This window comes from Canis lupus, chromosome 27 (assembly GCF_048164855.1).
Source record: "Canis lupus baileyi chromosome 27, mCanLup2.hap1, whole genome shotgun sequence".
In the NCBI taxonomy this organism is placed as follows: Eukaryota; Metazoa; Chordata; class Mammalia; order Carnivora; family Canidae; genus Canis; species Canis lupus.
In genome coordinates, this window is record NC_132864.1 from 25,183,162 (window position 1) to 25,207,998 (window position 24,837).

Sequence of the window (24,837 nt, forward strand, 5' to 3'; positions counted from 1 at the left end):
TGCCAGGCACACACCTAGGAGAAATAAGTGCTTCTATCGACCACAAGATTTGTGCAAGAACATTCCTAGCGGACCTGTTCATTATGGCCCCAAGCTGGAGAAACACCCCACCTGTCCTTCAACAGGAAAGCAGACAAACTTGAACTGCTGATAACATGGAACAACATGGGTAAATCTCACAGACATAATGTGGAGCTAAGGGAGCGTGTGCAAGAGAACAGACACCACGTGATGCTATTTATATGAAGTTCAAGGACAGGCAAAGTAATCTCTGGTGACAGAAATCAGAGAGACGGGTCACCCTTGAAGGGTATCAGTTAGGAAGGGGTGCCAAAGAACTTCCTGGGTGATGAGAATATTCTTCATCCTGACCTTGGTGATGCTGATACAGTTCTATAAGATTTGTAACATGTATCAACATTTTACTTTTACTGTATGCAGGTTGTACCTCCATACGAAGTTCCCAATCTCCCCCCCCCTTTGTCCCCCACCGAAAGTCAAGGGTTAAACACTAAAAGAATGAAAGAGGGGCGCCTGGGTGACTCAGTGGTTGAGCGTCTGTCTTCAGGTCAGGTCTTGATCCCAGGGTCCTGGGATCGAGTCCTGCCTCAGGCTTCCCTTAGGGAGCCTGGTTCTCCCTCTGCCTCTCTCTGTGTCTCTTGTGAATAAATAAATCAAAAAAAAATGAAAGACTTAGATCACAATGGGAATGCCAACTGCTCCTTCACTGGGCCCAGGGGCTGGAAGAAGACCGTGAGCCCACTGGGGTGTCCCACAGGCCAGCATTAATGTCACCATGTATCATTCAATCATCTAATACAGCTGGGAAACCGCGCGCCTACATTCACGAGCTCTCAAGACATCCTTTATGCTTGTAGTTAGTACCTTTTATTTTTTTCTCTCTCTCTGCTTAGTGAATTCATTTCCTATCACCGCAGTAACAAACAACAGCTTCAAACAACACATTTATTCTATTAGCGTTCTGGTGATCAGAAATCTAAAATCAAGGCATCGGGCAGCGGGGCTGGTTCCTCTGGAGGCTCTAGGGGAGAATTTGCTTCCTTGCTTCCCAGCCCCCAGAGGGGCACCTGCAGTCCTTGGCTCGTGGTCCCTTCCTGCCATCTGTCTGGCCTCTGGCAAATGTCATTGCATCTCCTTCCCTGACTTTGACCGCCCCCCAATCCACCCCCCTCTTCTAAGGACCCTTAAGAGGACATTGGGCCCTTCCAGATAATCCGGGATAATGTCCCCATCTCGAGATCCTTAACCTAATCACCTCTGCAAAGTCCCTTTTACCATGTCATGTAGCCTATTCATGGGCTCAAGAGACCAGAACATGGACTGGTTGGCAGGTGGGGGTGGGGGAGGGGGCATGCCTTATTCAGTTGACTTCATTTAGAACAGCATAGACTTTTTAAGAGCATAGATTTTGGAATAGGGTCAGACCCATCTGGGTTCAGTTGCCTGTCCTACCACTTATTATCTTCATGTTCTTTGGGGCATCTGCCTGCCTATACAATTGGACATGACTACACTTCCCTTGGGTTGCCGGGAGAAGAGGTGATGAGGGAAGCAGTTGGCATGGAGTCCGGTTCACTGGAAGCGCCTGGTAAGTAGCCTGTGTATCTTCAGTGATGTTCAATGAATGAATTTTTTTTTTCTCAATACTCAACCGCGGTAAATGTAGTCACCATCTGTCACCATACAACGGTATTATGGTTTCACTGGCTGTATTTCCTGTGCTGTAACTCTTCATCTCTGTGACTCCGTTTATAATTCAAGTTTGTGTGCCTTAGTACCCTTTACCTATTTCCCTCAACCCCCCGCCCACCCCCCCTCTGGCAACTGCCAGTCTCATCTCCGTACTTATGAGTGTGTCTCTGTTTTTCATTTTGTTTTGTTGTTTAAATTCCGCACGTAGGGATGCCCGGGTGGCTCAGTGGTTGAGCATCTGCCTTCGACTCAGGGCATGATCCCAGGGTCCTGAGATCAAGTTCCACATCAGGCTCTCCACAGGGAGCCTGCTTCTCTATATTTCTGCCTCTCTCTCTGTATCTGTCATGAATACATAAAATCTTTTTTTAAAAGAGTTTAAATTTCACACGGAAGTGAATCACATAGTATTTGTCTTTCTCCCGCTGACTTCACTTAGCCTAATAAGGTCCATCTAGACCTTATGGACCTGTAGGTCCATCCGTGTTGCATATGGGAAGATCTCAGTCTTTTTTAATGGCTGAAAATATTCCACTGTGGTGTGCGCGCGTATGTGTGTACACGTGTGTGTGCACGCACGCATGCCACATTTTCTTTATCCGTTCACCTATTTTTTTTTTCCGTTCACCTATTGATGGACACTTACGTTTGCTTCCATATCTTGGCGATTTTAAATATGCTGCAATAAACACAGGGGTGCATATATTTTTTCAAATGGGTGTTTCCATTTTCTTTGGGTAGATGCCCAGTAGTGGAATTCCTGGATTCTATGGTATCTCCAGCTGCAATTTATTTAAGGAACCTCCATACTGTTTTCCACAGTGGCTACACCAATTTACATTCCCACCAACGTGCACAAGGTTCTCTCTTTCTCTGCATCCTCGCCAACACTGGATATGTCTTGTTTTCTTGATATGAGCCATTCTGATGTAAGGTGATCTCATTGTGGTTTTGATTTGCATTTCCCTGATGATGAGTGATGTTGAGCGTCTTTTTATGTGTCTGTTGGCTGCCTGGTTGTCTTCTTTGTAAGAATGTCTTTTTTAGTTCCTCTGCCCGTTTTTTAAATCTGATTATTTGGGGTTTTTTGGTGTTGAGTTGGATGCGTTCTTCATATATCTTAGGTATTAACCCTTTATTAGAGAGGTCATTTGCAAATATATTCTCCCATTCAGTAGGTTGCCTTTTCATTTTGTTGATGGTTTTTGCTGTGTAATGAATGAATGGTATTGATGAAAAAAAAAAAAGCCACCTACTAAGGTCTGGGCACTTATCTCTCCAGCCTGTCTGACTCTAGAATTCTTTAGAAATGTTACTGAAGTCCCTGAGTCTGGGCAGAGCTTATCTGGGGATAGGGAAGGGAAGGACTAGCTCCCAGCCCTTCCAGAAAATGGATGGAATGTGTTCTTCAGAATGCTGGGGGGAGGGTCTGAGCCGAATTCCTCCCCTAGCAGGGAATACACATCTTAGCTTTTCTGGTGGGTGCCTATTGTTTATCAGAAGTGGAATTTCCTTGGTACTTTGGGGGACACAGATGCCCAGGCGCAGAACAAAATAGCTTTTCTTTTTCTTTCCTCAAAAAAGCAGAACTTGGTTCATACACGTGCAGGGCACGTTCATAAAGTTGGAATGAGAAAGCTTCGTGAGCCTGGGGACCAAAGATGTGGCTCTTATCTGTGTGCGAAATGGGTTAGAAGGGCTGAAGTTCCCCCCATTCCCTTTGCAAGGTGAATCCAGGTGATTATTTCATGTGTGAATCTGAAGAGGGATCTGTGACTCCCCCTGCACCCTACCCACCACCTTCTCTTCCCCAGTGAATGGACAGGACTCCAAGAGCTTGGGGAGTAATGGGGGCTGCGAGGGAGACACAGGATAAGCCCAAAGGAGGAAATGACAGAAACAGGGCCAATCCCATCTTCACCCCTGGAGGGAATCGGAGATCATCCTCTCTCTTTACGGCCCTCACCAGAGCTCCATGGCCAAAGGACATAGCATGGACAGTCTGTGTCTGACCCCACTTGGCCTCAGCATGACCTTGGGCAGGTAACTTCTTCCCTCTGTAAGCATCAGTGTCCTCATCTATCAAATGTGGAAGGCAGCAATGATAGGGGTCACTGGAGAGTCTTGGGAAGACAGGGCCCAGGGAGAGCCGGAGTGCACTCTGCATGCAAGCAGTCCCATTATTCTAATCACGTAGAGCATCCACTTTACACGTTAGGGAACTGAGAGGCCCAGAGAGGGAAAGTGACTTACCTAAGTCACACAGCCTCACTGGTAAGGGGCCATCTCCTAGCTCTGACCAGTCCTTGATCTGCAGTGAGCTGCACAGGAACTGCACTGCAGAACATACTAGTAATAGTAGCAACGGCAGGCACCGTTATTGCAGTGGGCTCTCACTCTGAGCCAGGCTCTGTGCTAAGGGCCCTGGATTCATTTGCTAGGGCTGCTGACAAATTACCACGGACTGGGTGGCTTCCCCAACATGGACTTATTCTCTCACAGTTCTGAGGCTAGAAATCCAAGATCAGGGCCGGTTCCTTCTGAGGCTGTGAGGGAAAATCTTTTCCATGCCTCTCGCCGGTTCCAAGCCCAGCTTCTGGTGGACTGCTGGCAATCTTTAGCATTCCTTGGAGTATAGAAGCACCACCCCAACCTCTGCCTTCACATCCACATGGCGTCCTGCCTGTATGTGTGTCCGTGTCCAAAAGTCCTCTTTTTATGAACACTACTCATAGTGGATTAGGACCCACCCTACCCCAGTATGACCTCGTCCTCATTTAATGGATTATATCTACAATGAACCTTTTCCAAATAAAGTCACATTCTGAGGTTACTGAGGGGTTCGGATTTCAATTTATGAATTTGGGGGGTGGGGCACAACACAACACAGCCTGTCACAGCCCCAAAATGCATTCTGACATTTTCCTACAACGGCTCTACCAAGGTAGATTGGAAATAATATTTCCATTTTACAGATGGGGAGACTCAGGCTCAGAGAGGCAATGGGACAAAGCTGAGGATCGCACAGCTCATCAGGGGGCAGACCTGGGATTTGAAACCGGACATCTACCTCCCAAGTTTGTGTGATCACTTTACCATTCTGTTTTTGAAAAATCCTGGGTTTATTACATGGCATAGTACACACAGTATAGTACAGTATAGCATAGTATAGAATAGATAATACAGTATAGTATAGATAGTATAATATATAGTATAGTATGGATAGTTTAGTATCAATAGTGTGGCACAGATGGCATAGAACAGGACAGGTCGGCTCAGCGGTTTAGCGCCTGCCTTTGGCCCAGGGCACGATCCTGGAGTCCCAGGATCGAGTCCCGCATCGGGCTCTGGCATGGAGCCTGCTTCTCCCTCCTGCTGTGTCTCTGCCTCTCTCTCTCTCTCTCTCTCTCTATCATAAATAAATAAATAAATAAATCTTTAAAAAAAAAACAGTACAGGTCGTATAGAACAGTATAGACGGTACACTATAGAATAGAGAGCACAGCAGAGAGAGTACAGTAAAGGTAGCATACTGCATAGTACAGATGGTTCAGTATATGGTATGGATAGGATAGTACAGTACAGGTAGTATAGTATATAGTATAATATAAATAGTTTAGTACAGTATAATATAATAGGATAGTGTAACATGGTATAGCACAGATAGGATAGCACTGATGGGATAGCATACAGCATACTAAAGTTTAGCATAAATAGTGCAGTGTAGTGTAGACAGTATAGCACAGATAGCATAGTATTAATAATAAAGTGGAGAATATTGTATTACACATCATATCACATCATCTCTAGCTACAGCATAACCAGGAAAGGATTTAAAGCAAGCTGTGTGCATGCCAGACCTCAGGCTCTGAAGAGCGTCCTTCCAACATCCCTCTCTCCCCTGCCTGCCCTACCAGCCATCCTCCTGCAGAATTCGCAGTGGTTCATTTTCACTCGGGGTCCTGAAAACAGCCTAACGCTCAGCAGCCTCCAAAGACCCAGTAACCCTCACGCCTGGTCCAGCAAGCTCCTAAATTAACGATGAGGTTGTAATGAGCTGCGGTTCTTACGCTGCCATACCCGCGTCTGATACCCCCATTAGGCCCCAGCAGAGCCACCGCCAAGCAAACTCCCTGTGTCTCAGTGCAAAGGGGAAACCTTAGGAGTCCCTGTAGGCAGAGATCTCCCCAACGATATCATATCTCTGGACTCCACTGCCTGCCAGAGGCAGTCTATATTGCAAAATAGTCTGAGGAAAACAAATGATGGCAAGGACCTTCCTCCCACACCCACATTCCCTGGCGAGAGATGCTTCAGTGGCAGCCAGGGCCTCTCTGGAGCAAGGAGACGGGATTCCTCCCCTTGGCTGAACCAACTCACAGTCCAAGTGGAATTATAAGAACCCCTTAGAGCAGGCAGTCCCAAGCAATTCAAGTAGGGCTTTGACCATGATGAGCTCATTTGTTTATCAATACAGTCATTCATCCTATAAGGAGAGTTTACTGAGCACCTACTGTGTGCCGCGGCCTGTGTGCTGCAGATGCAAAGACAAGCAAGACAGAGTCTCTGCTCCAAGGGACTCGTGATGGAATGGCCAGAGGTGACTGAAATATTGTGGGAGCCCAGCAAAGACATTTTCCTCTCTGTACCTTGCTTCTCTCATCTGTAAAATGGACACAGAGTCTGATACACAGAAAGCACAGTGTGTGTGTTGGCTATTATTCTCATCAGGGCTGTGATGGGTAAACAGAGAGGGCTAAGGAGGGCTGGCTGGACAATAAGGTGCCAAGAGCGACACCTGAAAAGAAGACAATATCATATTAAGAACAGGAAACCAAGTGGAGGGAGACAGCAAAGGCAAACATTCAGAGGTGTGGGGGGGAATCCATCAGTTGCAGGGACAGAAAGGAGACTAAGAAGACTGTAAGTTTCCATTTTATTCTAGGGGCAGCAGGGAGCCCTGGATTCATCAGATCTGCAATTCAGGAAAAACTCTGGCTGCAGTGAGGAGAATGTTCCAGGAATCCAGGCAAGAAACAGGGGTGGCCCGGGTCAGGGTACTTCGAAGTGAGGATAAAGACACTGAGAAGGTCACTGATGAGACACTCCAAGGCCAGGGACAGGGTCTATCTTGTTCACCACTGTGTCCTTGGAGCCTAGGACAGTGCCTGGCATACAGTACATGCTCAGTAAATATCTGTGGATTGAATGAACATGGAGGGAGAGGAGCAGAACGTCAGTGCTGTGGGGAGGGATGCAGGCCTGCGGCAGGAGACGGAAGACCCCCTGAGATATGACAACCCCATTTACGCTCCCCTGACACAGTATTGCCACCTTCTTTTTTTCCATCCAGAGACAGATATGAAGACTCAAAGAGACAAAGCAATTTAGCTAAGATGACAGCACAAAGGGAGCAGACACTGGACTCTACATCAAGTGCTCTTTTGACCACTCCTCGACCTGTCCTGGAGGCTCAGAGCATAAGGATCACAGAGGGCCTTGCTGTGGGGAGAGAAGGGAACACACTCCCATCACGCCAACCCACATTTCACTGCTCAGAAATGCAGGTTTTCCTCCAAAGTAAAACTGGGTTAAAAGGCTGTCTTCATCTCTGTGTCTCAGAGACGCTCTGGCCTTGATGCTTCCAGAGTCTCCCCAGGCACCCACCACCTCCACTCTCCCACCTGCCACTCCCTGGGGCAACTTAATCTCTGGGTGTCCAGTTCCCCAACACACTCCAGGAAAGCAGGTCAGTAGGTTGAATTGCAGCATTAGCATAAATAATTGACCCAGTGCGGTGGCCACCACTAAAGGACTGTGCAAAGCCCACACCAGAGTCCACAGCCCCAGACAACCAGCCGTTTCAGGTTGTACAGAGAACACAGAAAAAAAAAAAACCAATACACCAATCTGCTGAGTGTAGGATGTTGGCCAATTTGGTTCTGGCCTCAGCTGGGTATTTGCATGGCTTCAGATGAGCCTCCCACAGGTTACAAGATAATTTCCAGGGGAATAAATTTGTGTTTTACTTCCCTAGTTCTTCTCTTTCCAATTTCAAGCAGGTGTCCAGGCTGTTGCAAGACCTGGCCTCAGGGATGCATTTGCAGGGCAGAACAGAAGCCACCCACAAACCAGAGGATGTTCTGGTCTTCCATAGGGGGCCAGGGCAGGATGGCAAACTCAAATGCCGAGATGGGCCACCAAAAGGAGAGGGACCACACGTACGAGGACACGGAGGAAAGAACAGGAGGGCCACTCATTCCCTTCTGAGAGGGCAGCTACTTGTATTCAGCTCCAGCCTGAAGTTACTGAGGATACCCCAATTCTTCACGAGCTATTGGACATCTGGGTTTTTATGTAAAGTATTCTGCTTTTTTTTTTCATCTTGGAAGCTAAACTAATTAATTTAAACAACACAGAAACGGCAAGCCTATGGAGATAGTAAAAAGATCAGTGGTTGCTAGGGGATGGGGGGAGGGAGGGAACACAGCGGATTTTTAGGGCATGAAGCTATTCTGTATGAGACAGTAATGGTGGATACAGGTCATTACACACTTGTCAAAACCCACGGGATGTACAACACGCAGTGAACTCTAACATAAACTATGGACTTTAGATAATAGCAACGTACCAGTATTGGCTCATCAGCTGTAACAAATAAGCACACTAATGTAAGATATTTATCAGAGGAAGCCCAGGGCAGGGGTGTGGGGGGAGCAGGGTTGAAAGGGTATATGGGAACTCTGTACTGCCTGGTCAATTTTTCTATAAGCCTAAAAATCCCTACTCCTACATAAAGTCTATTAATTAAGCAAATAAGCACACAAACCCAGCAAGCAAAAGTGAAATATCTTGGGGATGGGGGGCTCTCATCCAATCTTAACAACTGCCCATCTGCAAAGTCACAGCAGTGCCAGAGGAAAGTGGGGAGACCCCTGATACCAGAAATAGCAATCTGGGCACAGGTCCCCTCCCGTCTCCAGGGCTGGCTCAGAAATTGGCCAAGTTTCCAGATTTGGAGAAAACCTGCAAGATGAGTGCATGCTTTGGTGGTGACAGGTGGACAGGGTAAGTCCCTGGGGGATATCTACCCACCTTCGGTGAAGGAGCCCCAGCAAGGATGAAAATTAGGTTCCTTGCAAGTCAGTAGAGACTCCACATCTAACTTGAATTCGCTTAACAGAGATTTAAGAAAGTTGGTATTTCTGGTAAACCTGAATTTGTTGGCTTCAACCGATTCCTTGATACCCGCCACCCACACCTGTCCGCCTCATTGGAACGCAACGTTTTGTCAAACCTGACTCTTAAATGTGCTGGTTCTTGAGATATACAGATGGGGTGGATTTCAACCCATTCTTGGAAAGGCATTGCTCAAATCCAACTAAAATTCATCCACTGATCCCTCTGCTACTGGGTCCGGTTTACAGGGAAACTAACCAATAGTCAGCCAGTTGTTGAAAGACCAATTGATGGAACAAAAAGCATGACAGTCCCAAGAGGTCAACGCTTCCAGAAAAGCCCTTCGTGGGATCAGAAGCCCCTAGAAAACTCGGCGGTGAGCATATGGGTTCTGTGAATCAGACAGACCTGGGTTCAAATCCCAGAGCCACCACTTAGGAGCTCCCTACTGTGTGCCAACCGCTTCACCAGTATTGTTTGAGCACTCTAACAGCTACTGTTGGTTGCGTTTACTAGGTACCAAGCTAGCCCAACTGGGCAATGTGGGAGTGACCCGTTGCATAGAGGGGCCAACAGTTCAGAGACACTAAGTGGCTGTCCTGAGTCACCGCGTCATAAGCAGCAGAGCGAGGTATGTACCCAGCACACAGCCTTCCTCCTCTTTGTGACGATCTGAATCTACTGCCTCCGTTTCCTCTCCATCCCCAATCTATTCGTGCAACATAGAGCCAATTAACAATGATATTTTTTGTTCACGGGGGATTTTTAGTTTTGGCAGGCATTTAAGAACCGTCTTAAATACAGTTTCAGAATATTACATCCGAACACTATTTGAGCTGCAGCGAGAAGCTGTTGGTGCAGAATGATGGGGGGATCGGCACAAATTTCGGAGACCCCAACGTGCCTCCTTACATACAGAGTCTCCACAGAAGTTCCCCACTTACCCCGTGTGGCCCAGGAGAGGCGCGGGCTCTCATCGGATCATCAACATCTTCCCCAGACAACGTGGGTGGCAAGGGTAATAATAGCAGTTTTAGTTGTTATTTCTACAGCACGAACTATGTGCCAGGTGCTGGGCTGGGTGCTCTGTGTAGATTATCTCATGTAAATCTCAGCACACGGGGACGCCTGGGTGGCTCAGTTAGTTAAGCAGCTGCCTTCAGCTCGGGTCAGGATACTGGGGTCCTGGGATTGAGCCCCTGCGTCACAGGAAGCCTGCTTCTCCCTCTCCCTCCGCTCCTCCCCCTGGCTTGTACTCTCTTGCTGTCAAATAAATAAATAAAATAGACTTTTTAAAAATTTCAGCACACACTTAGGAACTCGCTTCTATTGGCATCCTTACTGTACATCAGAACACCGAGGCTCAGGTGAAGTAACTTGCCCAAGGCCAGGCAGCTCCTCGGTGGTGGCTCTGGGATGTGAACCCAGGTCCGTCGGATTCACAGAGGCTACATGCTCACCACTGAGTTTTCTGGGGGCTTCCAGTCAGTGCTGACCTCTTGGAACTGTCATGCCAGTCAACTGGTCTTTCAACAAGTTGTAAATATGTTGCCTGCCTATTCCAAGGCTGGTGTGATGGCCACAAGGCTGAATAAAGCTGGGTCTCCCTGCTACGAGCCATGATGGATGTGTGCCTATGGTGCGAGCTGAGGGCCAGGAACAACATGCTGGCCCTGGAATGGGGTGGCTCCCTACGGTGCCTCTGAATAACCTCTACACTAGCTGTCCAGGTCAAAGCTGGCCTGCCCCACACTCTGCTCTCTCATAATTAAGATACCAAGCAGCTAACAGCAGAAGCTTTACATGTCTGAACTAGAGAGAACCTGAGGAATGATCCCCATCACACAGATGAGGAAACGGACACTCCCTGGAATGGAATGAGACTTGCCCAATGATTCAGAGTAGACCCAGAACCCAAACCCAGGTCCCTTCACTCCCCACTCTTGAGTTCTTTTCACAACGTCCCTGTGATGGCTAATTTTACGGGTCAACTTGACCCAGCCATAGGGTGCCCAGACATTTGGTCAAACGTTACCCTGGGGGTGTCTATGGGGGTGAGATAAACACTTGAATTGGTAGATGGAGGAAAACAGATTGCCCTCCCCAGGGTGGGTGGGTCTCAGCCCATCCTTTGAAGGCAACAGTAGAACACAAAGGTGGAGGACAGGTGCATTCACTCGCCCCCTGGTTTCTTCTGCCTTCAGACTCGGACTCAGACTGGAACTTACACCGTGGGCTCTCCTGGGTCTCCAGCTTGCCCATCGCAAATTGGGGGACTTCTCGGCTTCCATAATGGCGTGAGCCAATTTCTTACATTAAATTTCTCAGTGTTTCTGCCTCTGTCATGTACATATATATGTGGATATATATATACACACATACACACATACACACACACACACACACACACACATTCTAAGAAGAACCCTGCCTAATGCAATCACAGTGCAGCCAGCAGGATGGGATTCAGGGTATATTTGCCATTCGGGCAACACATTTGCTTTTAATATGGTGATCCAGAGTTCCCCACTGTGCGGTATACATATACTCATAGTACTCCACGAGGCACTTTTAGGTGGCTCACATACCAACTGTCCTTGAAGTGCTGAGAATTATGTAATTGTTTTAATGGGAATTGTTAGAAAAATTAGAATTGAGCATCAGACTTCGACTTTACATGTACTGTCACTTAAGGATGACACGGAGCAAAATAGTGAGTGGATATAAGATCCATTTAAAGACAAATGTGCAGCTCTGGGAAAATTCTTGAGGGCAGATTAAGAAGTATTGGAGTTTGAGGACATCATTAGTCCAAAAAAGAGACACTAATGGAGGAGATTTGGGATTTCTGAGCATGGCAGTGGGAATATATTTTCCATCTGAGAAGCTTCTAGAACCCTTTAGTCGTGGGCAGAACAGTGGCCCTCAAAGATGTCCTAATCCCCAGAACCTGTGACCCTGTTACCTCAAGGGCTAAAGGCACATTGCAAATGGATTAAATTAAGGGTCTTGAGGTTAGGGAGGTTATCTTAGATCATCCAGCAGGCAGATGTCATCATAAAGGTCCTCAGAAGAGGGAAGCATGAAAGTCAGAGTCAGGGACGCAGATACGACAACAGAAGCAGACACAGAGCATCATGATCAATTATTGGTTTTCAAGATGGAAAGGGATCATGCACTAAGGAACGTGGGCAGCTTCTAGAAGCAGGAATGGGTGAGGAAATGACCTCCTCCGAGAGCCCCCCAAAGGCACCTGCCCTGCCAACATCTTGATTTTAACCTAGTGAGACCCATTTTGGCCTTCTGACCTTCAGAACTGTAAGGGAATAAACGTATGCTGCTCTAAGGCATCGAGTTGGTGGTAATTTGTTACGGCCACAATAGGAAATACACCTTCCAACACCGGGGGTGGGGGGCCATCTGCTCCCCCCTGAAGTGCACCAGTCTTCCCTCCTTCGTGACAACAGGAGTACCTTCAAGCTCTTGCTACCACCATGTGTCGGGCATCGCACTTCCCCTAGACCAAGGAAAGCCTTCCAGAACTGAGGCTGCCAAGGACATCACCTGTCTTCTCCCTTCTCTGCCAGGATCTCTGCCTGGGGAGTGGTCTGCATGGACCACATCCACAGGCCCTCTGGTTCTTTGGCTTCCCCTTGACGATGATTAGTAGGAGAGCAGGAGGGGAGACGGTGGGTTGCGAATGACCAGGGCACTCCTTCCTCCAGCATCTCTCTCTCTCTCTCTCTCTCTGTCTGTGGGGCCACGAGGACGGGCTGAGCCCCTCTACTGAAGACTCCAGCTCCAGTAGGTGATCCTTTCTACACAGCTGACTTCCCGTCACTACTCAGAATAGCTCCCTCTGCTACTAACTCTGGAGTGCTTCCCCACCCCTTGTGATTTCCCCACATCGCGCCCCCCCCCCCCATTAAACTCTCACCCACTGCCCAACGTGAGTGAGTGATCACTTCTGCTAAGCTCGCGACTGATGCCCCAGACAATGGGAACATGGCAGAGACAAATTAAGTCACTTGTCCAGGCTCCAGAACCAGGCAAGGGAAGAGCCAGTGCTGGAGCCTAGGTCTGTCCAAAACCCCTGGCCACAGTTCGCCAGGGTGGCCTGCAGGCCGTCAGCTGCAGACAGCCAGAGGACAAACTCTATCTACCTACCTTTCTTTCTTTCTTTCTTTCTTTCTTTCTTTCTTTCTTTCTTTCTCTTTCTTTCTTTCTTTCTTTTTCTTTTCTTTCTTTCTTCTTTCTTTCTTTCTTTTCTTTCTTTCTTCTTTTTTCTACCTATTTTTCTATTTGAATTCATTACTAACAGTTAATGATCTGGAGCTCTTGAATACAAACCCAAGCTCCTGTTTGTTTTTTTAAGATTTTATTTCTTTATTTGAGAGAGAGAGAGAGAGAGCACAAGCAGAGGGAGCAGCAGAGGGAGAAGGAAAAGCATGGTTCCCACTGAGCAGGGAGCCCAACGTGGGGCTCAATCCCAGGACCCCGGAATCATGACCTGAGCCAAAGGCAGATGCTTAACTGACTGAACCACCCAGGGACCCTGTCCCCGCTTATCCTAAAATTTGAGAAAATTAACCAGCACTGTGCTAAGTGCTTTTGTGTGTTAAATGGTTTAACCCTCCCAAGTGCTGGCACTGACCCAAAGTTCGAGGTAGGGAAACTGAGGCACAAGATTAAACTGCTTGCCTGAGGCTGTCTAGCCAGCAGGTGGAAGAGCTGGCATCTGAACCTAGTTCTCTGATCGGCCGTAGGAAACAGAGCCATCGGACGTGGCACAGGATCCCCGCACTGCCAGGTCTGCCACAAACCGGCCTTCACCTCACCTGCCTCGCACCTAAGGGCATTAGAGTTGCCACCCCTTCCCTGGGCTTTTCGTTGTCTCCAGGGGAAGAAAGCCCAAGCCCCCTCCTCCCCCTCCAGGTTCCTGAGATGGAATCATTTTTACCCCAGGGCAGGCCTGGCCATCCAGAACTCTTCATCCCAAACGCAGCTCACCGAGGAAACTCGCGCACACCTAGATCACACAGCCCTGGTGCTGCCCAAGCCCGTGCTCCTCCAGCCACACCATGGATTTCTAATTGCGTCCAGTGCGGGCTGGAGCCGGGAAGCATGTGCTCCCCAGCCCTGTGCCCAGAAACACAGAGCCCTTGTTCCCCGGCCCCCATGCCGCCCTGCACGGGCTGGACCCTTGCCTCGGCTGGTCTGAATGGGGCCTCTGACTCTGCTCCTCCTTGGGCACTGTGCCCTATCAGCCCAGCAGTGGAGAAAACAAGCCATGCAGAGGCACTTCCTAAAAAAAAAAAAAAAAAAAAAAAAAAAAAAATCTCTGAAATCTGACCTGGCAAGGCCTCCTTCTCCCAGCGCATGGCCTTTGGAATGGGCAGTTTTGCCGGGTTCTGTTTCCTCTCTTTCTCCTCCCGGCTATTCCTCTGGTTTCTGCCTCTGAGCATCCCAGGATGGGCGAGTCCAGCTCAATGCCCTCATTGTCGGGGGAAACCAAAGCTCCCAGACGCCTTGAGATGGGTCCAGGAGGCCAGCGCCACCCGGGAAAGGGAATCTGCGGCCCTCTTATCACTGAGCAGCTCTCCCAGTCAGGCCCCAGTGTGGGCAGGGGGAGGGTGGCGACAGAGGGATGGGAACTATCAGAAAGTGCTGGTCAGACCTCAGGGGAAACAGACAAAATTTCTAGAAAAAAAAAAAAAAGAAAAGAAAAAGAGAAGTGTTATCTGGCCAAAGAGAGCAGTTAACTGGCCATTAGTCTATGGAGTAGGTTTTCCTCTCCAAAACTCTCAGAGATTAGGAAGGGAACTGGGTGAGTCCTGGGGAGTCCCCAGAGGCCACAGGGTCACTCGGGATGCACATGGTGCCCAGGGTTCCAAGGCATTGTGGGAGGTGTCTGGGAGAGACACCCAGGAGGGCCTGCCAGGCACAGGGAGGCCTGGATGTGACCCCGGAATTTGGTTCCAACTGGCTGCATACCTGGGCAAGTCCCTCCCAACAGAGATGATCTTGGTTCATCCACCTCTGAGCAAGAACCTCTCAGAAAAGAGTTCTGGAGCTGGATGGCAGTGATGGTACATTACAAATGTACAGTTGATCCCTGAACAACACAGTTTCGTAAATCCATAGAATTTTTTTTCAATACAATACACAATACGGTATATATACGTACTTTCTTTTCCCAATGATTTCATTATTAACAATTTTTTCCTCTAGCTCATTTTATTGGAAGATTACCGTATATGATATACATAACACACAAAGTATGTGCTAACCAGCTGTTGACTTTTAATCATTAAGAATTCCAGTTAAAAGGGGCACCTGGGTGGCTCAGTCGGCTGAGCATCCAACTGTTAATTTTGGCTCAAGTCATGGTCTTGGTGGTTTGGGATGGAGCCCCACATCAGGCTCTGAACTCAGTGTGGAGTCTGCTTGTCTCTCTCCCTCTGTTCCTCCCCCCACACTTTCTCTCTAAAATAAATAAATTTTTAAAGGAATTTATTGCAGGGACATCTGGGTGGTTCAGTGGTTGAGGGTCTGCCTTTGGCTCAGGGTGTGATCCCAGGATCCAGGGATTGAGTCCCACGTCAGGCTCCTGCAAGTAGCCTGCTTCTCCCTCTGCCTATGTCTCTGCTTCTCTCTGTGTGTCTCTCATGAATAAACAAAATCTTAAAAAAAATTGAATTGAATTTTATTTTTTTTTAATTTAATTTATTTATGATAGTCACAGAGAGAGAGAGAGAGGCAGAGACATAGGCAGAGGGAGAAGCAGGCTCCATGCACCGGGAGCCCGACGTGGGATTCGATCCCGGGTCTCCAGGATCGCGCCCTGGGCCAAAGGCAGGCGCCAAACCGCTGCGCCACCCAGGGATCCCAAAAAAAATTGAATTTAAATTAAAAAAATAAAAAAAATATTGCAAGGGGGTCAGTACCCCAACCTCAGAATTGTTCAAGGTCATCTGTTTTAATACCACTGAACTATATGCTTAAAAATGGCTCAGATGGCAAATGTTAGGTTATGTGTACAGCTATCCCTTGAACACAGGTCAAAGGAGGGCTTGAAAGGTGGGGACGGAGGGCCACGCTGCAAACTTCTAGCGGCTACACTGGAAGGCTGGTTTGTGGCTCCAACAAAGGGGCTTTTCTTTCAGAGCTCAGGGAGGTCTGCTCAGAGTATATGCCTGGCCTGGCCACACTCAGGACAGGTCACCATCCACGTAAAGTACTGAGGACAGTCCCTGGCACACAGTAGGTGACTAATAAGTACTTGTTCGCTGCATTTCCACATAAGGAATGTACAGCCTAACGGGGAGGATACATAAATGGAAACACCGTCTAGCTGGGGCTATACAAAGAGATATGCAACATACTTGGGCTTCCAGAGGGCACCCATCTGTCTCTCAGGAAGGCTGGACCTCAGCTTCCCCATCTGTAAAATGGGCTGTGAACATGGCTTGGGGGCTAGCTGGCAAAAGCTCAGGCAATGTGGGTGCCTCTTACATGCTTCCACTCCAGGACCCTGGGAAAGCTTCCACAGAGAGGGAGAGAGAAGGAGATTAAAATCTGGGGGAATTAAAAAACAAAACAAAACCTGCAAAGCCATTGTTATCATCTTCTTCCATCCCAGTACTGAATTAAGCCAACATTGGGTCCTACCGTCTTTGGCCAAAAAAGAAATAAAAGACCCTCTATTTGCTCAGGGCTTTGCTGACTTGACCTCGCCTGCACGTATGCTGTAACCCCCTAGTCCCATTCAGCCCAGTCCCCACCCCTACCACTGGGCTTATTGAGATCAAGGCTAAGGAGGGAGAGGTTTCTCACGGCTGGGGGGCCTGGTGAATTTTACAGGGTCTCCAGCAGGACGCTTGGAACTGCAGTCTTGATAATTAATGTGTCAGTGGGAGCCCTTTGATCATTTGTCCTCAGCAGACAAAAGGCAAAGGAAAGACTCTCAGGGGTGAGGCTATTATCTGAAGTGGGGTGGGGAGGGCTTGTGCCTCCTTGTCCCCTGCTTAGAAGTCAGCCTCAGACTCCAGAATCACATGGGTCCACTCCACCCTGGCTGTGTGACTCCAGGCAACTCACTCCACCTCTCTGATCCTCAGAGTCCCCACTGGTAAAAGCAGGATAATGACAGTAATCCATGATGTTGTCAGAGGCATTAATAAGGTGATCCATCCAAAACGTAGTGGCTGGCCCGTAGCAAATGCTCAATAATGGCAGTTAATGCCCTATGAGGGTATCTGATGCTTGAAAAAACTCTGAATATGGTGTCTAAGACCCAAGTTTGAGCCTGGTTCCATCACCATTACCATGAGATTTTTACTCACATCATTTAACCTCTCTGACCCTCCTCTGTTATATGATGGAAGGAGTACAAGCCCTGGAGAGGATTATGAAGAGCACCAGGATCATCACTGTAACAAACACGATGGCAGCTCTATTTATCGATCAAGTCTACTACTTAACTGTTTCCCAATCCTTGCTTTCCCTACTCGCTCAGGCCACCACCTCCCACTCATTCATTCATCCAACGGCTGTTCAGTGATCCACAGCACACCTGATTTACCTCTTCAACACACCAGGCTCTCACCTATCCCGCCTGTCAAGAATCCCATCTTTCACTCCCCCACCCACCCACCTTTCACTCCTGCCTGACCCTGTTCCTCTTGAAGGCTTCGGTTTAGATGTTACCTCCTCCAGGAAGCCTTCCTAGACACCCTCTGCTGGGTAAGGGGCCTCCTCTGGGCTTTCACACCACCCTCTACTTCCTCCACTGAAACACTGATCTCCTGGTTTGTAACTCCCTGCCTCCTCCACCAGGCCATGAACTCTGTGAGAGTGGGCATGAGAAGCATCTCTCTTACCATGGGCCAACCATCTAGGTTTGCCTGGGACTGAGGGGTCCCCAAGATGCTTAGACTGGAAAATCCAGACAAACCAAACCCAGCTGATCGCTCAAACTGTATTATTGAGGCTTTACAGAGTCTAGTCCAAGGTAAGCCCAATTCTCATTTGTTGATAGAATGGGGAGTAAGAGATTTACATATGTTTCCTAAATGGATGGATGAAGTTCATCAAGGAGTTAATAATCCAAAACCATCAGCCAGACTTCTGGAAGGCCCTGGAAGACCTCAACCCCACTGCATTCTGCTCCAAGCTCCAAGGTCCTATAAAATTCATAGTGTTTCTGCTCTCTAGCAAGGGCCCAGATTCAAGATCAGGATCCAGGCCCACCCTCCTGTCTGTAAAGAAAGGGAGGTCAAGGCCATGGGCAAACAGCCAGGATGGCAAGTCCAAAGACCTAATTCTTCTGGACCGAAAGGCCAGCCCACCCTGGGCAGCACTCAGCTGCCCCACCTCAGGGCCCCAGCTCCTTATTCTTACACTGCCCCAGCCCTGTTATCTGACCCTCCATCCAGGACAGCTTATCTCCCTGTCTTTGGGTAGCCTGCAAAACTAGAAACTTGAAAATGCTTCTCGGGTTTTATTTTTCTCTTTCTTTCTTTCTTTCTTTCTTTCTTTCTTTCTTTCTTTCTTTCTTTCTTTCTTTCTTTCTTTCTTCTTTCTTTCTCTTTCTTTCTTTCTTTCTTTCTTTCTTCTTTCTTTCTTTTTCTTTTTTTTTAACTTTTTCTGGGGCAATCAACCCTCCATCCTTATCACATTCTGGAAAAAGGGGCTAATCGTGTCCTCTAGCCAGGTGGCCTCTGTGCCAAGACAAAAGCTGTTTGGGCTGTTCCTGCACCTGTAAATTTGGAGCTCTAAGAGGATTCTGGGACACACAGGGGGCACACTCCACACCAGAAGTAATCTGTTGCACTGGAAGGGGAGGCTTAAAAGAAGATAGCAGAGGGGGTCCTCTGTAGATTAAGGGCAAAGGGGTATATTTCAGGTGGGGACCCCCCCCAGATATAATTATCAGGGAGAGCTCAGGGGATCTTCTCGTGGGACCCATGAAAACAAAACAAAGATGAACAGTTTGGTGAACTGTTACACAATGAACACACGCTCACCTTCAGGGCAGGACAGAGAACAAGCCCCTTCCAGGCCCCTTCCCACCCCCCCGCAAAGTAACTGCCCCCTGACTACTGCAACCATTTTTCCCTTGCTTCACTTTACATGTTGACCTAAAGCAAGTAGGCATTCCTAAACTCAGGTTTAGCTTCTATTTCAAGCTTTTTCTAATGAGAATTAGATACTGTATGATTTTGTATGTCTGCTTTGTTTGCTTGGCATTATTTTGTGCATGATCCATCCTTCTCCAGCATGTAGCTGCAGCTTGTTCCTTTTTACTACTGTCTGCTACTCCATGGTGTGTTGGAACTTCCTTTTACTTGTCTATTCTATCATAAAGGACATCCAGGTAGTTTTTGGTTTTCTCACTAGTGTGTTATTATATAAGTAGACACATATTATTACATACATACAGTCATATAGTAGTCCTACCAGTTGAAGAAAGAGAGAATACCTACGCAGATCCTGGTTATTGTTGAGTCTGTATCTCAGAGTGGAAGAGCAGATTAGAGGTGGTCTTAAGCCACTTCAGTAAATACCACCAAATGGTTTTCCAAAGCGGTTGTGCTAATTCATGCTCCCGCTGGCAGTGCATGAGGGTCCTCAGACCTCCTTTTACATTTCAGTTATTAATCACAACCTTTTGCTGCACCATGTGGCAGGCTTGGAGTGTGAGCACGGGAAGGGAGCTCAATAGCTTCCTGACCCCACCCGCACCTCCACTCCCACCCCGAGCAGGCAGCCTGGTAGGGGCAATACAGGGTAGTTAAATCATCACACAGTGCTGTAATCACAAACTCTGAAGAAATGATCTGGAGTTTGGAGCGCTCATGGCAGGAGAGATGTGACCTGGTCTAAGGGAGCTCCAGAGGAATTCTTAGAAGCGGTACTTCAGCCAAGATCCGGAAGGAGGAGTTGCAAATAATCCGGTGAAGGAAGGGTAGAGATGGAGAGGGAAAAACATGCTGGCCAAGTGGCACAGCATGTGCAAAGGCCCAGAGGTAGAAGGCATTAAGGTGAGTTCAAGGAGCTAGGGAGAGGTGCCTGGATGGCTCAGTCAGTTAAGCATCTGACTTTTGATTTTTGGCTCAGGTCATGATCTCAGGGTCGAGAGATCAAGCCCCGCATAGGACCCCATGTCTGTGGAGTCTTGCTTATGGTTCTCCCTCTCTGTGGCATTTGAGTGGCTCAGTTGGTTAAGCATCTAGCTCTTGTGGTTTCAGCTCAGGTTATAATCCCAGGGTCGTGACAACAAGCCCTGCATCAGGCTCTGTGCTCAGCACAGAGTCAGCTTGAGGTCCTCTTGCTTTCCCTCTATCCCTCTCCCCACTCACACATTCTAAAATAAATAAAATTTTTAAAAATATACAAAAATTTTTTAGAAGTTTCTGTCTTGAAAGAAAGAAAAAAAAGAAAAAGAAAGAGAGAGCTAGGGAAAAAAGGCCAAGAGAGCTAGATCTAGACTCCATGTTGCTAAGGGGCCCTGGCACAGAGTGGGTACTCAGTACATATAAGGAGCATGACCATCTCCCCAGGTTGCTAGGGCTATAGTTTTGCAGGAGAAGCTAAGCTTGGCTGAGTACCTACTATGTGCCCGTCACCTCCTTAGGAGGCAGGAGCTACGAGGACACCCATGTTGCCAGTGAGAACACGGAGACTCAGAGAGGTACAGTGACCTGCCCTTAGTCACACAGCAGAGGGTGGGAGCCAGGATTGAATTCTCCCTCACCTGGAGGGATGGCCACTGAATATCTTCTTAGCCTCTGCATAGAAAGTTTTATACCAGGAAATCAATAGCGTGAAGCAGGAAATCAGAGAGAACATTAATAATCTCAGGCAGCAAAATGAACTCCTTCTAAGCGGTCACTCTCACCAAATTCCACCCAATCCACAGAGCCGTTACAAATGGTGCAGTTCAGAGTGAAAAGGTTCCTCCGTGGCCAACCACAGCAATGCCAAAAGCACACTGCCCAGGACCCAGGTTTCTAGAATAATGGGCCGGTATGTCTTCTGAGGTTATCCACAACATGAGCTCTGTTCGGTGAGGGCGGAACCAGCTCCACATCCCCCTCCCTGGCGACACCTGACTTTACAACATTGGCCTGAACGAACCCACAGACAAGCCTGCTTGGTCTGTCCTGTGTTTTAAGATCACCTGAATTAGGGGATCCCTGGGTGGCTCAGCGGTTTGATGCCTGCCTTTGGCTCAGGGCGTGATCCTGGAGTCCCAGGATCGAGTCCTGCGTCGGGCTCCTGGCATGGAGCCTGCTTCTCCCTCCTCCTGTGTCTCTGCCTCTCTCTCTCTCTCTCTCTCTCTCTCTATCATAAATAAATAAATAAATAAATAAATAAATAAACAAACAAATAAATAAATATTAAAAAAAAAGATCACCTGAATTGGTGATCATTTATAAGGGGGTGAATTTTGCATAAAACCCTGGAATCCTATTGGAAACAATAATCGAGAAAGATGCGGGTACCCAGGACTCAGCACTCCCTGGTGACAGGGGGCAGGAATTAGAAGCAAGAGCCCTTGTAGGCAAGGCACCTGGTCTCTAGTTCACTGAGGTCCCTCTGCTCAGTTTCCCTCCCATGGGACCTACTACCCTGGAAGGGTCTAGATATACAACCTCTCCCCGCCTCGTTTGAGGCATTACAGCTTTTAGCTGGTGTATTGACACATGAGGTGGGGCTTGTTTGGGGACAGTGGCTTTCAGCAACCAAAGCTGGAAGGGAAGTGACAGGTCCAAGGCTCACAGCAGGCAACAGGATGTCCAGGCTATGCATTCTGGTCAGAGGTGTCTCCCGTCGCCCCAACTACTTGCGGAGCCCCGGCCTGGCTTCTATTAGCCAGTAACAATCACCAGCGTGGCAGTGCTGAGGAGTCAGCACATCCTGAGCACCTGGCACACCTGGTCTCATTTCAGCCCTGCAGCACTGGTGCCAACTGGACAGCCTGCCAAGAGGTCATTTTAGTCTGACCAGCATTTGCTTCCCCTTCTTCAGTTAACTGGGTCCTGATTTTCCTTTGAGGACCAATCCCTCTCCCACTGTGGGTCTTGTGGCTCAGGAAGCTGCAGAGAGTATTCACCTGTCACAAGGCCCCAGGGATCATGTGACTTAGATTGGGTCCATAATGACTGGTTCCAAGAGGCCTGAAGGCTCAATTCCAGCACTTGCTGGAACTGGGCTTGCAGTTGGCATGATGGAGACATGGAGCTACTGATGGGCATCTGTGCCCAGAAAGAAAACAGCCAGAGCCAGTCTGAGTAGGAAGCCCACACAGAGAAAAGGAGAGTCAAAAAGCTATGAGGAAAGAAGAGAGAGCAGGAACACTGTTGAGCTCCTGGATCCAGCTACTCCTGAAGCCAGACTGCTAGTTACATAAGGCAATACATTGAGAATAAGAGTGTAATGATATTTAAGGTGGATTTTGTGTGTCTTACAATCCAAAGAATCCTGTTGAATATAAATACTGTCATTAATTTCCATTTTACATACGTAACTGGAGGCTAAGGGGACTGAAATAAATTACCTAAAGTCACACAGCTGTGAATCAGTAGCACATGAATTGAGATTCAGTCTAAACCTAAAGCAGTTTAGTCAGAAATCTTGTAGGTCTCTTAATGGGCTGTCCATGTGCCTGTAGGAGCTAAAAGTTGGGGGTTTTCGGAACAGCACATGTTCAGAGCTGCTGGTAGTATGTTGGGGAGGCCAGAAAGGAGGAAAGGAGGCTGCACTGAGATGAAATATATAATTATTATTTAAATCAGTTCAGATGCCATAAGGAGAAAAATCAAAGCTTACCGTGGCATTTCCCCAGTGCCATTTTTAATTCTATCGTATCAAAACACGGCTGGGATTTGTTTTTCAAAAAGAAAAAAACTCCTTTAATTTAAAAAAAATTCTCTAATAAAAGTTAAAATAGCCCACAGGCCATCAGGTGACAATGGAAGGAAGACGGGGCACTTCAGCAACTTAAAGCAGATTAAAAAACTAATTTGTTGACTCTTTTTTCCAAAGCTCACCTCTCCCTTGGAAGGCCATGTGTTTTGCATAATGAGCCTGAATTCCTGAAATCACTGCTGTCTGCTCAGCTCCCTCTTTGTTGGGACTTCAATGGGCTCCCACCTCACATGGGGGTGCGGGGTATTTTTCTTGTTGCTCCAACCAGGGTTTAATGGAATCATTTCACTCTCTTGCTTAAAATCTTTACAAGGTTTTCCACTGCCAGAAGGATAAAGGCCAGAACACATAGGAGGCCCCCGAGGCCCTGGGAATCGTCCATTTTCATTGTGTACCAGTTTCCTCCCACCCACCCAAAAGCCCTAGTGTCCATGTCCTTGGTTCATGCCATTCTCCTTCCCACCCCAGGGCCTTTGCACATGCTGCTTCTGTCTTCCCATTCTTCACCTGGGTAAACCTGCTCATCCTTCAAATACCAGCTGAATTTTTCTCTGTCTCAAGGCAGACTTCCTTTCAAATGCCCTAACTTGTACCCTCCCAGTGTCAGACACTTCCCTTCCTGACAGTTACCTTGAGTTGCAATTATATGCAGGAGAGCACCTTGGTTTTTTTCTCCATTGTCTTCACAGGGCTTGCACGCAGTAAGTGCTCGGTAAGAATTTTTTAAGCAAACAAATGGGTGAACCTCGATGGATGTGAGGGCCTAATATCAGCATGCCATGGCTTCTCTCAACACCTGGACTTCCTTTACTGCACCCTAAGCCCCAACCCATTCTCTCCCAGCTTGTGTAAAAATCTGCTTGCACATTCACCTTTGGGTGTGCATGACACCCTAGGCAATAGACCATGCTGTGCAGAGAACGGAGTATGGGCTCTAGGGTGGGACCCATGTTCAAATCCCAGCTCTGCTACTTTAGACTGTGCCTCTCTAGATGTACGTTTTTTCTTTCTTTCTTTCTTTTTCTTTCTTTCTTTCTTTCTTTCTTTCTTTCTTTCTTTCTTTCTTTCTTTCTTCTTTCTTCTTCCTTTCTTTCTTTCTTTCCTTTCTTTCTCTCTCTCTCTTTCCTCCCTTCCTTCCTTCCTTCCTTCCTTCCTTCCTTCCTTCCTTCCTTCCTCATTCTTTCTTCTGGTTAGATGGCTTGTCAGTTGGGAGTCTCCTTCCAGGGCCAAGCACAGAACTTGGAAGCTCTGGTAGGAGGTAGGCACCCAATAAAGGTGTGCTGGCATAAATGAATGGATACCCAAGTATACTTCTGAATGGAAGAGAAAGCTCAAGTTCAAAGAGAAAACTGCCCAGAGATGCCCTGGCGGGTTTGAGGACAGTGAAGAAATTGGCAAATTCATCCCTGGTCCCGACCAGAGGCCTATGGATACTTTGATGATGCTGGAAGGAATCTAAGTTATGCCCATTCGAGAAAACGTCTTCTGGCTTGGATGATCATCACTGTGTACTTAATATATGCAGGGCATTTCCTCAGAGTCCCTATAACCCGCCACGGCAAGCATCATTGTTCCTGTTTTATAGGTGGGGAAATGGAGGCAAAGTGAGCTCAAACAACTTCCTGAGGCTCACTCAGCTTGTGAGTGAGACAGCTGCGGTGCGAACACAAGCCTATTCAACTGTGCAAGCCAAGGTCCCCACTCCTGAGTCAGACTGGAGTCAGGCAGGCCACTGGGCACGTATGAAGATGCCACTGTACTTCTTGGAGACTGTGGCACCTTCGAAGCTGGCTCGCCACTCAAGTCCATCCCAGCGCCCGGTGCTGGCGGGCCTTCCTGTGCACTAGCCACCCGATAGCCAGACCCCACGTTCTAGTGCTCGTGCCAGCCTGGTTTCTGCAGGTGGCTGGCTTCCAGATGAGATCAACAAGATGGGAAGCAAACATCCCAGACACCAAGCGCGGACAGAGTGCTCTGGTGTTTGGCAGCCACTTTAGCTCCTCCGTGGGT

The 24,837-nt window shown here is 47.9% G+C and overlaps 1 protein-coding gene and 2 long non-coding RNA genes across 9 annotated transcripts in view; 2 read left to right on the forward strand and 1 right to left on the reverse strand.

Annotated features, from left to right (window-relative positions):
* WSCD2 (WSC domain containing 2) overlaps positions 1 to 24,837 on the reverse strand; it is a 119,261-nt gene that overhangs the window by 85,474 nt on the left and 8,950 nt on the right. The window contains exon 1 of one of the 6 annotated variants that reach the window (XM_072802974.1): positions 14,246 to 14,269. The exons of the other annotated variants lie outside the window; for them this stretch is intronic. The gene's annotated coding sequence lies outside the window, so the exon portion shown is untranslated. Of the gene's footprint in view, positions 1 to 14,245; positions 14,270 to 24,837 lie in introns of those variants that run through there. 6 annotated transcript variants of the gene reach the window in all.
* On the forward strand, positions 741 to 8,159 carry LOC140619502 (uncharacterized). 2 transcript variants are annotated; one of them, XR_012019380.1, is made up of 4 exons: positions 741 to 877; positions 1,561 to 1,609; positions 6,659 to 6,742; positions 7,067 to 8,159. It is a non-coding gene; the product is annotated as an uncharacterized lncRNA (long non-coding RNA). The 2 variants fall into 2 exon arrangements; XR_012019379.1 differs by lacking the exon at positions 741 to 877 and having other exon boundaries at positions 1,440 to 1,609.
* On the forward strand, positions 8,449 to 10,171 carry LOC140619503 (uncharacterized). The gene is made up of 3 exons (XR_012019381.1): positions 8,449 to 9,268; positions 9,409 to 9,523; positions 9,697 to 10,171. It is a non-coding gene; the product is annotated as an uncharacterized lncRNA (long non-coding RNA).